Below are 17877 nucleotides of genomic sequence, written 5' to 3'. Positions count from 1 at the left end.
TCAACTAGTATCCTGACACCTAGCTCACCAGTGCACTCCCTTTCTGACATAGCCTAACTACTAAGTGAAACTCTTGCTCAAAACCAAAAAAGTGAACTGTTGGTTTTTGGAGATTTTAATATTGATTGCCTTAATCCTAAAAATAATAAATCATGTTGGCTGTTTAAGACTTTGCAGCTAACACAATCAATTTCCTCCCCAACTCACATTATTATTAAAAGCCAGAACCATACCTTGCTTGATTGGATTCTCTCCAGCTGTCCTGACAGAATCCAGGAGGCGGGCGTTCTCCCTAATAGTTTCAGTGACCACTGCCTAGTGTATTGCATACGCAAAATAAAGGCCACTAAATCCCCTCCCAAGATTATAATCACCAGGTCTTTCAAAAAATATAATCTTGAATAATTTTAAATGATCTCAAGAACATACCATGGCACAGATTAGGTCTAATTACAGATCTAGACTCTGCAATTGCATTTTTTCAGTCCGAGCTCTTGCTTGTTTGGAATTTGCATGCCCCTCTGCGTAAAGTGCGACTAAAATGGACACACCTGCCCTGGGTTACAGCTGACCTTATTCAAATGTACCAGTTTAGAGATTCACTGTAGTCAAAGTTCAACCGTACTGGCTCCATGAACGATCACTGTACTTACAGACATTGGCGAAATGAATGCACAAAACAAACAAATATAGCATAGGCCCAATATTTGAAGATTTAAACAACAACCTATCAAACCCAAGAAACTTCTGGAAAATCATAAATAGCATACAAACCCCCACAATTCACTCACAACCCTCCACTGTCAAAATGGACAACCAAACACTACAACACCCCCTAGAGGTAGCAAATAACTTTAATAATTACTTTATTGGATGGGCTACCACCCTGGTTGCTAAGATAACAAATGACACTCATTTTCAGACCGCAAATAAAGATCAGGCCCTGCAAATCTTCAAAATCCTCATATAGAGAAATTCAATTTTAGACCTGTGCCTGTTACTGTCGTTAATAAACATCTTAATAATATAAAAATGAAAAACCAGTGTGGACCAGATCAAATCCCAGCAATGTTGCTGAAGCTCAGTGCGCCAGCAATTGCTAAACCTGTCACTACCCTTAACAATGAATCCCTGGTGTCAGGATACATACCCAAACTTTGGAAGACTGCAAAAGTTGTACCCATCCATAAAAATGGTGACAACACTTTGGTATCTAACTATCGCCCGATATCATTGCTCCCGTTATTGTAAAAAATCTTGTAAAAATGCATTCACACGCAACTAGGTCAATATCACAGGCGTGCGCACGGGGTGTGCCGGGTGTGCCTGGGCACACCCTAATCCCCGCAACACGCCTATGGATTAAGTCCTGCAGGAACTTTTTATGAGCAGGAACACTGTTCCTGCAGGCACTCAGCGCCCCCAAATGCCCCCCTTCCTCCCCCTGTCATGGGGGGGCAAGAGGTGATGGACCCCAATCCCCCCCCCCATTCAGTCGCCTGTTTTCATCTCAGCCGCAGCGAGGGAGCTGTGTGCTCTCTGCTTCCTCTCGCCGCGCGCCGTTTGCTGATGCCGGAGCCGGAATATGACGTCATATTCCAGCTCCTAGCTACAGCAGACAGCCCGTGCGGTGAGAGGGAGCAGAGAGCACACAGCTCCCTCACCACGGCTGAGATGAAGACAGGCGCCCGACCCACTGGACCCCAGGGACAAGTCTACGCCAGCACTCCAGGTAGGGAGGCTGGGTGGACATTTTTTTATAAAAAAATAATAATTTGTGTGTCTGTGAATGTGTGTGTATATGTATCAGTGTATGTGTCTGTATGTGTGTGTATGTGTGTGTCTGAATGTGTGTGTATATGTGTGTCTGTGAATGTATGTATGGGTGTCTGTGAATGTATGAGTGTGTGTAAGTGTATGTGAATGTGTGTGTGTGTATGTTTGTCTGTGAATGTATGAGTGTGTGTGTCTGAATGTGTGTGTGTCTGAGTATGCGTGTCAGTGTGTGTGTGCACATATATATATTTATATATATATATATATACACACACACACACACATTGGAGTGTATATTATTTTTTGGGGGGGGGGATCTTGGGAGAGTTCCCACACTTTATTCCCCAGGACTTTATTCTCCCCTGTCGGCTCACACAGAACCGGCGCTATCTGAGTGCCGGCTCTGCTCTAAGCCTCCATGGGCCGGCGGGGAGATCAAAGATCTACCTCACCGGCCCACAGCAGCATGGAGGGAGGCAGGAGAGGACCCGGGGAACTCCAGACAGCAGCTCCACCAGGTTCCTCTCGCGATATCTTAGCGTTGCTGTTGCAACGCTCAGATCTCGCGAGAGTTAACTCTAGCCCCGCAGGCTAGAGTTAACTCTCCACTGGACCACCAGGGATGGCACATGGCAGCAAGGATCCCCCCTCCCTACATAAGGTACGAAGGGAGGGGGGATATTTACTAATCTGCCCCCACCTCCACAATCCCTCCAAACATACAGAACACACACACATTACACAAACAGCACACTCACACACACAGCACACTAACAGGACCCTAACAAACACACACACCCTCACACCCAAACAGCACCCTCACAAACACACACACACAAACACCCTCACCCACATAGCACACTACCAGCACCCTCACACACACATCACACTAACAGCACCCTCACACATACACACACACAGCAGCACCCTTACACACGGCACACTAACAGCACACACACACACACAGCAGTGGTTTTGATCGTATGTTTCAGACTGATTGTTTCAGACTGATTGCAATATGTGCCCATTTCTGATAGCGCTTCCCTCCCTCTGGCAGTCATGTGTGATGTTCCCCAAGGCTCCATACGTGGCCCCCTGCTGTTCACATTATTTATAAATGATCTGCCTAACATCTGCAAATCCTCAACTGTACACATGTATGCAGACGACACAGTAATCTAAGCTAGTAAACCCAAGCTGTCGCAGCTTGAGGATGTGCTCCAAAGCCAATTCACAGAGTTAGAAAAGTGGATAGTGGATAACAAACTCTTCCTAAACACTGACAAAACCGTTGCAATGATCTTTGGAATTGTACCTAAATTACGTAAACTACAAAATCAACAATTGTCTATCAGAGCAAATTTAAATAGCACACTGACAGCAGTCTGCTCTTTTAAATATCTAGGTATGTTGCTAGAACCCAAACTATCTTTTGGCCTTCACATTGAAAAAATCTCCAGGTTTTATTTAGTGGTGTTATTTCTATTAAACAATCCATGTTCTGCTTGTTGATTCCTACTTTCTTAACCATTGACCCCTAAATTATAGAATACCACATTTATTAAATACTTCATTTAAAGGGTCACTCTAGTCACCAAAACAACTACATACTATATTATATAGCCTCTCTTGGCAGGCATTTTAATATAAACTGTAGCGGAATGCAGTAAGCCTGTCCTATAACATGCCTGTGTGACTGTATTCGTTCTATTTTGCCTGTGTTGAAATTGCTATTCGTATATTTACTATGTGAATTGTATGTTATTCGGTAGTTTCCATCCGTACCATATGCTTATGGAAACTACCGAACTGAGGGACCACCCCAGAGAGAAGTGTGCCAGCAATTAAGGTTCACATTCTTTCTAAACCGCAAGTTAATCGGCTCAGTAAGATTGTATCTGGGTGGCCGCCATTCGGCATGCGTACACGTGGCGGCGGCCATCTTACGCATGAAAATCTCAGCGGTGTTTGGTCGTCGAGTGTCTGGAACTCAAACAACCGAACACCGCTGAGACCTCCAGAGCTCCGTAACTGCCGAACGGAGAGTCCTAACAAATCCCCATTCGGTAGAAACAAAGTACCGAATGAGGGAACCAATATCTATGTGAATTGAAGTATGGATGGCAATTATAAATGTATGTTTTAACTGCCGAACGGAGACCGACCGCAGGGCCCAATCTTATGGAACCCTTTTCGGATACCAACTCGTGTGCGGTCGGTCAAACTTCACCTCCACGTAACTACCGAACCACTGGTCCGATCTGGGTGAATTTTGGATATTATAGTCACCCAGATCAGGGCTACTTAGCGGTACCCTAATATTAATGTTATGTGATGGTTTAGGGGTACAACCAGGTTTGGGGTAAATTACTGTGCCAGTTAAGGGGATTATGACTCACTCTGAGGGGAGGAGATGTGTGGGAGGTAACAAGCACTGTATTGGTTACTGTCCCAATTACTGTGAATCCCTCCCTTGCATGGGAGCAGGCTTTATAAGAAACCTTGGAATAAACGATTGTCAGTTCTACTCCTGAAACTGTGTGTCGTCCAGTTATTGGGAGTGCTGTGGGGATATTGCTGTACCTTTTTACCTGCTGGAAACTCTGCTGTGGATTTACTAATGACTTGTTCCTGAGCCTCCCTAGGATCTTAAGTGGAGAATAGCTGCGAGAATTCAGCTCTCCGCTACATAAACACTGCCTTTTTATTCCATGTGGTGCTGGAAAAAAGTGACTAAAATCACATTTGTAACCAGAGGGGGCGGGGGAGGATACATGAGATACATGTTTGTATTTCTGATACTATAGTGTTCCTTTAATGAAAATATCTAATATACCATATCTAATATATATCTACTGTTATTTATTTCTGATTCATCTCCTACTCTGTAGGAAGGTATTTTTTTGTTTTGGTGTCACTGCTTTTCTCCACCCGGAGAATTAAGCATTGCTTACTGTGTGTCTGTTTATGTATTAGAGGTATAAAACACCCATAACGCTCTCTTATTCCGCAAGAACAGAATATAAATTGTATCAGGTGACTCATACAGACATTAATGTAGACTTTGGAAAACCAGACTTTTTTTTTTTCTATTCCGTTTTGTTTTGTAAATCAGAGCAACCATAGAGGTGGCATTTCCACTGCCACTTACATAGGGATAGCGGAATGTTGAGTTTTTTCTAATACACTAAAGATAAATGGAAAATTCTTTTGTAAGACCTAGTAACAATTAGCAGCATGATGACTAATATTAGAATGTCTTGTAAAAGTAAACCTTTATAACTTTTTATAAGATGTCTTTACCTGTGTTTAAGAGATAACCAAGAGCAGAAAATCTCTACGTTCTAGATGATACTGATTTCTTAATATCAAATGTAGTTTAAAGCTTTTCCTTAAAGGAACACTCCAAGAAGCATAACCACTATAGCTCACTTAGTGGTTATGGTGTCCTGGAGCTCCAAAACCCCATGTAAATAGCCAAACCGATTTAGAATAGTTTGGCTTCTTACCTAGAGGCTGCTGAACACCACGTCCCACCTCTATGCAGCCTTCAAGAGAGCTGGAAACTCCTCCAGAGCCAGCTCATTGGCTAAGAGAGACAGCTGATTGTACCTCTGGGGCTTAGCTCAATGCTGAAAGCATTAGGCTCAATAAGAGTCCATAGTAGGAAACTAGGTAACCCTGACATTTATCCGCAGAGATGCACCAGGTTCAGGGGGAGTTCAAATAGCCAGAAACTAAACCATAGAATACAATACCAAATAACCATTCGAACTCAGAAACCTTGAGAAAGAGTAGAGATACTTGTCTATTCAAGAAGTACTTTATTTGTCAAACAAATGCTATCAGGAAATATGCATACTCTCAGGGGAAATCCCTGTTGCACACTCTAACTAAAAAATTAAAATTTAATTTAAAAAAGAAAGAAAAAGGGTGTCAAAAAATTAATCCACACACTATAACAAAATCATTAAAAAAAGGAATAAAATCGAAATTGTCCCCAAAGGACACTCCTTACCCCTATCCCAGGATACTGTGAACTCCCAGCAAAAATATGCCACATTGTAAATCCAGCTGAATAGTTAATACTGGAGATTTTAAACATAGAGTCCATTTAATTTCCAAAGTAAAGTTCATCACACCCAATAGGTGAACAGTTGACAAGGCACTTTCACAAGCCAATTTGTACTAGCATGAAAGAAAAGAAAAAAAAAGAAAAATATATTTTTCTGGCCTTATCCAAGAAATAGGCCATAGAAGTAATTGACAAAAAAAGCACACAAAAAATGTCCTTATAATATAGTCTAACTGCAATAAAGCCTAGTCCCAAATATAATCCTTAAGTCTGCCATAAAGAATATATGCACTTAATAGTAGTAATGGAGCCTTCTCACCTAAGCGGCTTGTAACCAAATTCAGATGTACAACATGGAGATATTTGTTAAACGCAATGTGAGTCTGCAGAAGGGCTAATGGGCTGAGCACTTAGGAGCTGTCTTCTCCCTTCGAAGGCCCTGGAGTGAAGCAGTTGGGTCATCATTATTTAAGGTGGTCATACGGAGGCATCTAACTAACTTTATAGCTGCAAATACAAATGAACACATGCATGAGAAAAAGATTAATATATAAAAAAAATAAAAAAAATGAGTATTGTGGCAAAACCAACCTTGCCACTGGGCATTGGAGAAGCCTGTTTGCCCACCTCCTGCCTGCTGACTATGGCCCCTGGGAGATTTGGCCCTTTAAATACAGTATTTGGGCATATTGTATTTTATTATGCTGCTGCTGGCCCTTTAAGAACCATATGGGGACATACTGTGACTTTTGGGAACCCAGTGTCCCCAGACTTATTTGGGACAATGCTCCTTTAGGACTTTGTCCCCAGTGCCCCCAGACTGTTAATATACTGTGTTCATGGCTTTCTCCCACTTGGTTCAGTAAATGGGGCTTACTGAACCAAGTACCACACAGGCGGACCACCCAGAAGTGGAAGTGTGCAGGCAATTTACCTCCCAGGCTGGGAGCCTGCTGTAGGTAAATTGCCAAATGCTGGGGGGCCGCCATTCGACAAACGAACACGTGGTGGCGGCGGCCATCTTTAATTCAGCTGAAGTTTTACCTTCTCCAGACTTCAATGCATTCAACAGTTCGAACGCCGTTCGACAGTTCATTCGACAGTTCGACAATTCGAATGGTTGTCGTTCGTGTGTTTGAACTGACTTTAACATGAGAAATAGACCGACCGCACAGCCTGATTCTCTGAAACTGTTTTGGGCATGAAAATGTGCTTGCGGTCAGTCAAAAAGGGACCTCCAGCTAACTTTTTATGGAATTGGAATTGGATGGAATTGGCTGAATTTTGACTATGTTTAAAATTAAAGTGTGCTGAGTTCGAATATGTGATTTTTGTGGCATGTATATTTTGGAAGTTAATAATATTTAGTAAAAACTGTATTTCTCTGCCTGTGATAACTATATTAACCATTGTGTTCAGTAATCATATCACAGGCAGAGGGGAGGATTTTGTGTGGGAGTGTCTGTGTGTATTGTACGGATTGATTGGTTGTATTTCAAAACCCTGTGGGCCGTACTATGTTTGTGGATTGTGAATAAAAGAGGCTGTATGTGCCAGTACAGTCAGTTCTGCTTGACCTCAAAACTAAGTGTTGTCTCGTTATTGGGGGAATTGGATTGTATGCTGATTGCCAGGAGTGTAAGCTGATTGTATGCTTTTTCTGTTCAGCTGTTTACAGCATTCATATGCTTGAGAGCATTTGTATGCTTCTCCGGTTCGGTGGTTGTGGTGTCTGCTGCAGTGCTTGGAGTCCTCAGGAAGCGCTAGGAGCATCCTTCAACGGAGGTACCCAGTCAGGGTGCCCGTCGATCCGTTACAAGTATAGATAGACATAAATAGATAACATATACTAATTGAAAAAAGAGAAAAGAAAGAGAAAGAAAAAAAGAGACGCAAAAAGTTGAAAAATAAAAAAAATTAGAAAAAATAAATAAAACAAATAAAGAATCTCACAAAAGAGGGACGGATCTGTTAAAGAATTCCAAACAAAATGGGGGGAAGAAAGAACGAAGTACCAGAAGATTTTAAAAGTGAGATGGTTTCCACTAAGGGTATAACCAACTACACAAATTAAAAAAATAAATGCAAATGAAAAATTGAATAGAAAAAGAGTAGCCAAGTCTATAAATGACTAAGTGGATCAATAGGAAATCTATCAATCTATTTGGGTTATGTGGGACCATCTGGCGGGAACTGGATTAAAACGGTTCAACTACTTACATTGGGGGACGGTAGAGTATTCCTGATGAATACTTTGTACTGGAGAAGTTGGTATGGTGCTTGGAGTGTATCTTTAATTTTATGTGACATTATAAAGTAGGATGTACGCTATATAACCAAAAACATGTGGACCTATATAAATGATATTGCCAAAAGCATGTTAACCTATATAGCCAAAAACATATAGACCTATATTTACTTGTCGGACATTTCTTTCCAGAAACCATGGCATTAATGTGGAGTTGCCCCCCCCCCCCCTGGCAGCTATAATGGTAGACAACATTCTAGGAAGCCTATTCAAAGATATTTATGAGGTCAGGAACTGATGTTTGAGGAGAAGGGCTGGCTTCTGATCAAGGTTCTAATTCACTTTAAAGCTGTTCAGTAGGGTCAAGTTCAAGGCTATGTACACAGCCCTGGAGTTCCTCCACATCAAACTAAAACATGTCTTCTCTGCATGGGGTTACAGTCATGTCAAACTGTTGCCACAAAGTTGGCATAATCCATTTGTATAAAATGTCTTTGTTTCCTGTAGCATTAAGGTGACCCTTCATTGGGTTTCGTGAGCCTAATTCAAACTCTGAAAAACAAATCCTTCTGCCAAGCTTTACAGCAGACACTATTTATGCATCACACTCATTCTTCCATCAGTGGGTCAAAGGACTTATTGTGTGACTTTTTACTCCAAAGAACACATTTCCAGTGCTCTAGAACCCAGTGATGGCATACTTCATTCTATCAATGATTGTGCATATTGATGTGAGACTTGTGTACAGCTGCTTGGCTTTTGAAACCAATTCCCTGATGCCCGAGATGCCCAGATATTATGCTGATGCAGTGTCCAGAGATAGTTTGGAACTCTATAGTGAGTGATGAAACAGATGGAGCTACAGGCTTCAGCATTTACTGTAAGTATGTGTGGTCTGCCACAGTGTGGCTGGACTGTTGTTGCTCCTAGATTCTTCCACTTCTCAATGAAAGCGGGACCAGAAAAGATCTAGTAGGGCAGAAATGTTGCAAACTGACTTGACACCAATGACCTGGAAAATGGCATTTAAATGAAAGCAGGAGCTGGAAAGAGTAACAGAATGTTATAACTTCACTTTCCAATCTTCATTGACCTTACCACTAGGAGATTACATGGTATCCCTTAAAGGGACACTGTAGGCACCCATACCACTTCAGTTCATTGAAGTGGTCTGGGTGCATTGTCCCTGCCCCTCTTAGTCATGTAATGTAAATAATTTAAGTTTTAGATTACTGTAGCGTTTACATTGCAGCATTAAGACAATCTCAAGCGGCTGGTGGCTAACTGGCTTTAGGTCTCAACGCTGACGCTGGATACTCACACTCTGCATGAGGCCATCCCGCAATAGAGAACACCCCCTAGGAAAGCATTGATTCAATGTTTTCCTATTGGGAGGGCCTAATGTGTTTTGAGCACTCGCCTCTCATGTAAATTAACCCCTTCGTTGGATGACGTTGTAGGAGGCTGAGCACCAACCCAGCGCCTAGGAAAATCGGCACTGGAATCAGGTAAGTGACTAAAGAGTTTTTACCCCTTTATTGGCTGGGGGAGCTGTCATGGAGGGGGGAAGCAGAGGGATCTATAGTGTTAGGAATACAGGTTTGTATTCCTAACACTATAGTATCCCTTTAAGACAAATGACAAATCTAAATTATCTAATTTATTTGAGCGATTTGTAAGTCTTCCACCAAACTCCAAACAGAATAATGTTAAAATGACTAATAAAGGACAATTCTCTCCATACTAGTGAATATTCTGATTTGGGAATTTTCTATGTTCATCTAGTTTCTCCAAAATGTTTGTAGTCATCGATCATCAGACAATGCACCATAAATAACATGAAAAGGCAATGGAAACTGCAGCTGTTTGATTTGCTCCAAATAGCGAATCTCATCTCATACAGAGTACAGCAGAAGCTATCTTTATACAGTAACTACATCAATATTATATATTCTTAAATTCTCGCACAGTTTGAGATTAATTTATCAACAGAAGCAGGAGAATATACTGATTTGAGATGGGTTTTCTTTTTCCAGAGAAAATCTAAAAACATGTTTCTGAGAGATATAACAGACTGATTTCTTGTAATGAGCTACAGTACTAGGACTGCTCATTTTTTCTACAAAGAGCAATTCTTCTGCCATCTGTGCTGATATAAACTCAAATAATCCCAATCAGATTCGGTAATTCTCATTTGGGTTTTGTAATCTGTTTTAAAATCCTTATATGGATTACAAGGACTTGCTCTCATGTATAATGTATTCTAGGAAAACCATTTCTGAAAAGCCTTACTCAGCACTATGGAATCCAGTGCTTTCTGTTTTTTTTTATGTTTAATAAATGAATATAATGAAATGTTTATATTTCCTTTGTAATCTTTGAAACATTTCAGTGGCATATAAAAGGGAGGTTAGCATGTACACATATTTTGCGCAATTAGTTAAACTCCCACGCTTACCATTAGAATGATGGAATTCTGGAGTCTTTGCAATTGGCATATTCTGCTGTCCTACAACAGGCACAGGATATGATTTCTGATACCTCCACATTGCATAATACTGCAAGCAAAGGGAGGGAGGCAAGAGAGATCCGTAATGCCCAATAGGCATGTTTCATTGTTGATGTGGTGCATAGTCAATGTTTCCTTGTCAAACATGTTGTTAACTAACATGATGTGTGTAGTGGTTCGGTACATGGTTAACCAATAGAGGTGGTATGAATGTTAAAAGCATCTGGGCTGCTTTTAAGTAGTCTTGAGGAACCATCTGCCAGGTTACAGGAAAAGGACTGTACATTAAAGCCCGTTTTATCGTGTTGTATGTAAACCAAATAGTAAAGATATATTTTTGTAATTGATATCTGGTCCAAGGATCACTGGTCTTTATCACCGGAGCCTTATCAGGTAATCTTTCTTATCAGGTAATCTTTCTTGAGAATAACACCACAAGGTCATTCACTTAACGTTTTGGATGTGATTTTAGGTTCTGTTTTATTTTTGGGGCATTATGGCCTTGATTTAATATTTTTTGAATAAGCGATTCCAATGAAATAAATATTTTAACATATCAACATTTAGATGTCATTTTATATGTTTATACATTTTTGATATATTTATATTATTTTGATATTTTAATATTTTAAAAACAGAAACATCTTTAAAAGCTTATCCAAAAAAAACATTAAATCATTTGAAAACGCGTATCTAAAATGTGATTTCTGGCTTGTGTATGAAAAATACAGTTATGGGAAAAAGAAAGTACATCCTCTTTGGGTTTTATGGTTTTACATATCAGGGTATACTAACAAATCTGTTGTTCCTTAACAGGTCTTAAAATTGGGTAAATACAACCTCAGATGAACAACAACACATGACATTATTAAACAAAAATAAAGCCAAAATGAACAAGCCATGTGGGAAAAACATGAAACCCTTACTGCTTCCACATGAACTAAGAGATTAAGTAGCAGACAGGTTCTGCTAATCAATTGCCCTTGAATAATTCATCATCAGCAAGTATTACCACCTCTATAAAAGCCAAAGTTTCAGCAGTTTGCTGGTCTGGAGCATACAGGTGTGTGTGTTAACACAATGCCAATGAGAAAATACATCAGCAGTGATCTTCGAGAAGCAGTTATTGCTGCCCATCAAACTGGAAAAGGTTATAAGGACATTTCCAAACAATTTAAACTCCATTAGTCTACAGTGAGAAAAATTATTCAAAAGTGGAAATCATTCAAGACAGTTGCCAATCTTGCAAGGAGTGAACGTCCCAGCAAATTCACCCCAAGATCATACTATGCAACACTAAGAGAAATTCCAAAAAATCCAACAGTTACATCTCAGACACTAAATGCTTCAGTTAGCATGTTAAATGTTAATGTTTGTGACAGTACAATTTCTCTCTTAAAAGAATATGGCAGCACGACTTAGGTTTGCAAAGTTGCATCTGAACAAACCACAAGACTTCTGGAACCATGTCCTTTGTATAGACAAGACCAAAGTGGAGATGGTTGGCCATGACACACAATGTTTATTTTAGTGTAAATCAAACACAGCATTTCAGCACAAACACCTCATGCCAACTGTCAAACATAGTGGTGGAAGAGTGATGATTTGGAATTGCTCTGCAGCCACAGGACCTGGGGACCTTGCAGTAATTAAGTCGAACAAGAACATCTCTGCATGAAAAGGATTCTGGAGTCAAGCATGAGGCTATATGTCCAACAGCTAAAGTTTGGCCGAAATTGAGTCACTCAAAAGGACAACCAGCAAATCGTCAACATGATGGCTGACAAAGAAAAGAATGAAGGTGTTGCCATGGCCAGTCAAAGACCAGACCTCAACCCGATTAAAAAGCTGTGTGGGGACCTTAAGAGAGCTGTACATTCAAAAATGCCAGCAAACCTCAATAAACTAAAGCAAGTGGTAAAGAAGAGTTGGCCCAAATTCCTGCAAAACAACATGAGAGACTGATAAAGTCATACAGAAAATGATAACTTAATTTTATTGCTGGTAAAGGTGGTTCAGAAAGCTGATGTATTATAAGGTGTACTTAATTTTTCACACATGGCTTCTCCATTTTGTTTTTTAATTTATTAAACAAATCATGACACAGTGTAATATGTCATGTGTTGTTGTTCAGATTGTATTTCCTGAATTTTTAAACATGATTGTTATTATGTCCTGATATGTAAAACCATTGATTTCAAAGAGGCTGTACTTTTTTTCCCCCATGACTGTATGTAATTTTGCTCTCAAACTAATTGATGGATTTACAGAATTGATCTGACCTGGTTACAAAAAATAGAAGTATATGTGCATAAATGTTTAGCATGGCACATTTTCAACCAGGTTTGGAATGCACTAATTGCCCTTCATAAAAAGAGAATTCCTACACCCCTTGTCCCACTTCAGAATGGTCAGCTTAGAACCTGAGATCAGCAAAGAAGGTGTATTTGCTAAATAGTGTTTTGTGGGCTTTTAATCTTATTTGGCTGGGGTAACCAAAGATTCCCTGATCATAAATTGTGTTGGTGGTAGCAGTTTTTATACTAAAATAGGTATTAAGAGGGTTTTTATTATCATTAATTTTGGTCTACTCCAGACAAATACCATACAGTAAAAAAAGGGACTGCATTCTTGTTTTCTGCAATATGCCTGAAGCATGTAGTTGCACCTGTCACGATTCGGGAACCTAACACGCTAACAGGTCACAGAAAGTAAAGGGTGCAATACCGGTCCTTAGAATGGCCGTGTTAAGTAAACTAAGAATAGTCAGGAGACAAGCCAAGTAAAGGGAACCAGAAAACAGGAGAATGAGAAACAAGCCGAGGTCAAAGGAATGGAGAATACAGGAAAATCGGAATAACAAGCCAAGTAATCGGTAACCAGAGAGAAACACAAGCAGACTGCAATACAGGTAACACAAGACCACAACAGGGCACTGAAAGACAGGAAAGGTAAGTATATAAATCCTGTGGTTAATTCTGATTGGATAACTTGGATAACTTCCAATCAGAATTAACAATCACACGTGGGAGCGTTATCCATGCTGCCGCTGGGAGGCGAGGAGGACGCGAGCGGCGTATAGAGCTGTGAGGACGCCGCTTGCCGACAGGTAGGGGAAGGGGAGACCGCACAGTAACACTGTGTAATAAGATGAAATTCCCAGGCACTAAAACAAGACTTTAATGGGAACTTTAATAGGAACATCAAGCACAAAGTGACAACGTTACAGCCAACTATGGCCGTTGTCAAGTCATATTAATGAATGAATAAAATCACACATATATATATATATATATATATATATATATATATATAGAAAAAAGCAATAAAGGGAGCACACTAGGTCTTGATTATAGTGCAAAAATTATTTACTGCATTCACAACGAATACATAACTGTGGTTTGTGCAAAAATCAACGTTTCGACCCTCACGTGATCTTGATAAAGACCCAGGAGGGTCGAAACGTTGATTTTTGCACAAACCACAGTTATGTATTCGTTGTGAATGCAGTAAATAATTTTTGCACTATAATCAAGACCTAGTGTGCTCCCTTTATAGCTTTTTTCTATAAATAACGCGGGATTGCACCTAGGATTATTTACTTTGGAGAGTTTTTTTTTTATAAGGAGGAGTGCCTGGCTCTGGATTTTGTTTATATATATATATAGTAATTTAGTTTCTGATGTCTTGGATGGAGGTTCTATTAGGGAGGAGTAAAAAGTCAAAATCTGAAGGGCTCAGAAACAAAAGGTTAGAGACGTGCAGAATATATCTAACTAGAGGGCAAATGACCAACAAACTAAAGCTTAACCAGTCACGCTATCACATTCCCGCTATATTCAGCAGACTTTATATTATTGATTGGGCATATTTATTTTTTACAAATGGCTGAGCTTTATTTTGTTGGTCTAACTCTAGTTAGATGAGTTTTTGAGTGTTTCTAACCTTTTGTTTGGCTTTTTGCCCCTTCCTAATTGGATGTCCATACATGATGTCGGAGTGAGGCCACTATGATCATGTTAACATTAACACTGGAAGTGCACAGTATAATATAAAATGATACAAACATTATTAACCAATCGTTAGATAGTTACTAACTCAGGAGATAGGAAACAAATTAGTAGATATGCATCTAAACATAGGTAAGTAGATCCCAACATTGTCAATGAAACATCTTATTTCTTTTGATATCCTATTTTATACATAATGTAATATTAAATAGGAATAATATAATAATAAATGGGGGGGAAACTATTTTTTTTCTCAGTTTTACATTTAATAATTTCCACACACTGAGTGCAAATAATGAAAACTAATTCATTAAAAATATAGTCACTAATTAGTCCTAATTGTTAAAATGCCCACTATGCCTATGATTCAAATTATTTTTTAGACGTTAACCCCTGCTAGTTAACCCCTGCTGATACCTTTACTGCGTGATGGTCTATCTCGACAAAGGGTATTAAAGCCCTGCACTGCATGATGACATAGACTGCCATGTGGTCCTTAAGTGGTTAAAGAATGTGGCCATCATCCACAATGGATTGGCAACGTTCCCAAGGCCAAATTGAAGGAATCAAAAGCACAATTTGTCTTGTTGATGAAAAAACAAAACAAGGTCAAACCTGTACAGTCCATGGCTGCCTTCTGGTCATTTTAGTTCAATATCTGTGCTGTTGCATAAAAATAAAATAGAGAAAGAAATAAAAGCTGAGTTTAAAATAGTGTTTCATTCATAAGATTACAATATGGACTATCCTGGACTGCTTGGCATATATGTATCCCTCAATACTTAGTGTGCAGTTCCAAGCTAAGATTTGAGATGTTATAGGGTTGGTGTGACTGTGTGTACAATTACTTATGGCACTCTTTAGATGTAGTCTTTGCTGTTGGTTGTCTGCAAAATGCATAGTAAAGTTATGATGCACAGGAAGGTACAATACCAAATAGCATTTGTTTAGCAAATGTATAAATGATCTGTTATGCCGTACAAAGTGACACTGAGTCATGTGAATCATTAAATCACCTGTTGGATAAATATATATTAATTTATTTATATATACTATGTATTTGTATTTTTACCCCCAATCTAGTGTGTCATGTTACACACATTGCTTATATTTATATGATTTATTATAGTTCTTATAAAGCCAGCATCATACATCTATTTAGATTTTAGAGTCTGATTAGTTTACATGGCAGGTGCAAATCCATAACATTTCTAATTTTGTCCAGGTGTCACTAGGCAGTTATTAATAAATCCTGAGCAAAGTAGGGAACATTCATGTTTATAAATTGCTTGAATTAAAGGACCACTATAGTGCCAGGAAAACATACTAGTTTTCCTGGCACTATAGTGCCCTTAGGGTGCCCCCACCCTCAGGGTCCCACTCCCGTGGCGCTGAGGTGGGAGGAAGGGGTTAATCGCTGACCTCTTTTCCAGCGCCGGGCTCCCTCGGCGCTGGAGACTCTCCTCCCTCTTCTTCCGTCATCGGCTGAATGCGCATGCACGGCAAGAGCTGTGCGCGTATTCAGCCTGTCCATAGGAAAGCATTCTCAATGCTTTCCTATGGATGCTGGTGTCTTCTCACTGTGAAAATCACAGTGAGAAGCGCAGAAGAGCCTCTAGCGGCTGTCAATGAAACAGCTTCTAGAGGCTGGATTAACCCATAGGTAAACATAGCAGTTTCTCTGAAACTGCTATGTTTACAGCAAAAATGGTTAAACCTAGCTGGACCTGGCACCCAGACCACTTCATTAAGCTGAAGTGGTCTGGGTGCCTATAGTGGACCTTTAAATACATTCAGATATTCTCTGGTTTTTAAGTATGTCCTGGGGATGTTACTTTTGCCCCAAAGGGTTGACCAGAGTCCACTGAAGATGCATTAGCCCACTGAGATATCTCACCAATCTTATCAGTTTCCTCATATGCTATTCATGATTGCCATATTGTCTCACTTTCTTGTCATGCGTATACCTTAAGAAAAAGAGAGTGAGAAAAAAAATCAGTAAGAGAATAACAGAGCTTTGATGATGCCTTGGAACAGGCAGATAAATCCATCTCAAATGCATGTTTAGAGGTGCCTCCCCTCAATTTCAATGCTTCATCTTTTCTTTTATCAGAATGATTAATCAATTATACTTTTTCATTTACGTGTATCAATTAAACCATCTGCAAATAACTGCCGGGGTATTTGTGCTTAAATTAAATAATTTCAAGGAATATCATATGTTTGCATGCCTTTTGTTATTCCACAAATGTAAATTTACCTTCAAATGTTTTCTTGTATCTATTGTTCTGAAAAGTGAACATATTATATTACTAAGCAGTAAACTGCATTATCTTCAATACAATTAGTGAAACAACTTGGTTGTGGGCATGATGATATGTCAGATGTAAAACCCACGATAAGTGCAACAAATGACAATACTTTTCTATTGAAATGATTTCATAATGCAAATGGAAGCCTTGGTTGAGAGAATGAATAAACAGGTCCTTTGCTTCCATGACCTGTGATGAGTAAGCTGCTTAGTTACATTAATTCACAAAGTTTCGAAAGCACTTATGAGCGTGTTCCCTCAGAATACTGATATGAGAACGTCAATATCCCCCTGATTCGTGCAGAAAATTAAAGTAACCATTTATAGTTTTATTTTTTTATATTTTTCTCCACTCTATTTATTAGACATTGTCTCTATTCACTCTGGACTCTTACAGGATTGCTACGGAATATTTTTGTGGAAAAAGAAGCATTTGCATGTTTTTCACATTCTTTTTCATATTCTTTTTACTTTTCAAAAAAGTAATACAAAACCCAACAAAACTCAACAAGGATGAGACATTTGCAGAAAGTGAAAAGAAGTCAATGAAGAGTACAATGCAATCATCTTCCCCATGAAGGTACTGCTGTGAATCATTTATTTAGTACTAGATATGTAGGTTTCATTTAGGTGATCTGGCTATAGGTGATACGGTTATATTAAACTTTTTCCATTCAGAACGCTTGAACTTGACTGCAAATTCATTTATCCCATTAAGAATTTGCTAGCAATGTTGTCTTACCGTACTTGCTAAAGCCGTGTGACTGTTTATTGTGAGCGTCATTGGTACCACATAGCGATCAGTGTTTCAATGTGGTCACTATGTCACTCAATACCTAATGCGGTAATAATTCACAAGCTTTTTAGAAGTACAGTGAAAAAATATCTCAAGTGAGATCTAGTAGAAGAAAATTATTCTCCTGTATGTAACTGTAATAAAAAAAATAA

Source organism: Pelobates fuscus, chromosome 1 (genome assembly GCF_036172605.1).
Source record: "Pelobates fuscus isolate aPelFus1 chromosome 1, aPelFus1.pri, whole genome shotgun sequence".
Classification (NCBI taxonomy): domain Eukaryota; kingdom Metazoa; phylum Chordata; class Amphibia; order Anura; family Pelobatidae; genus Pelobates; species Pelobates fuscus.
Note: the sequence above shows the minus strand (reverse complement) of the source record.